This window comes from Macrobrachium nipponense, chromosome 26 (assembly GCF_015104395.2).
Source record: "Macrobrachium nipponense isolate FS-2020 chromosome 26, ASM1510439v2, whole genome shotgun sequence".
In the NCBI taxonomy this organism is placed as follows: domain Eukaryota; kingdom Metazoa; phylum Arthropoda; class Malacostraca; order Decapoda; family Palaemonidae; genus Macrobrachium; species Macrobrachium nipponense.
The window spans coordinates 73774579-73775630 of record NC_087215.1 but is presented as its reverse complement, the minus strand read 5'-3'; positions in this window follow the sequence as shown (position 1 = coordinate 73775630).

Below are 1052 nucleotides of genomic sequence, written 5' to 3'. Positions count from 1 at the left end.
CAATACACTTCCAACTTTTTGTTGTACCTGGTTGCGAATAGGTCTATGATCGGTCCTTCCCACAACATGAGCATCCTGTCCACTACCTGTTGGTGTAGGGTACCACTCCGTTCCCAGAATCTGATCCCTGCGGCTCAACTTGTCGGCCACTATGTTTCTTTTTCCCGGAATATACCTGGCCTTGATGTCTACCAGGTTCTCTATAGCCCACTGGATAAGTTGAACTGTCATCACATGTACCTGCGAGAAACTAGGCCTCCTTGGCCTTGTGTTTATATAAGCTACTACTGTGGTGTTGTCTGACATCAATACCACCGAGTGTCCCTTTCTCTCTCCCTGAATTCTTGTAGAGCCAGGAAAGCTGCTTTCAACTCCAGCACGTTTATATGGAGTTCTCTGTCCTTGCAACTCCATTTTGCTGACACCATCAACTCCTCCATATGGGCTCCCCAGCCTTCTAGTGATGCATCCGAGAACAGCAAGAGGTCTGGGGAGGATTGTTGAAGGGGGACACCCACTGTCAGACTTGTCGTCGTCCACCCACCACCAAGCAAGTCTTTCCTCACTTCTGCGACAAGGGAATTTGCTCGTACGGGTGATCTACTGTTGGGTGACCAAAACTCCTTCATCCTCCATTGTAGACGAAGGTGTAACCTTCTTGTGGTACTAGCTTCTCCAGGGAGGTTAGGATTCCAGCACCACCTGCCACTGTCTTGCTGGCTGTGTCTGCTTTCCCAGAAAGGCATTCAACCACTTGTTTGCATTTCTGTACTCTTTGGTCTGTCGGGGAATACTTATTGCTGTCGTGTCTATCACCATTCCCAGATATTCCAAAACGTTGACTTGGATCCAGCTGCGACTTCTGCTGATTCAAACCCACAATACCTAGCTTGTGACAAAGCTGAGGAGGGGGCCGCCCTGTCCCTGAGTAATTTCCTCCCTGGACTTGCTATCACCAGCCAATCGTCCAGATATCTTATCAGCCTGATCCCTGAGCGTGCGCCCATGCCGACACGAGGGTGAACACTCTTGTAAAAACTTGAGGAGACGTT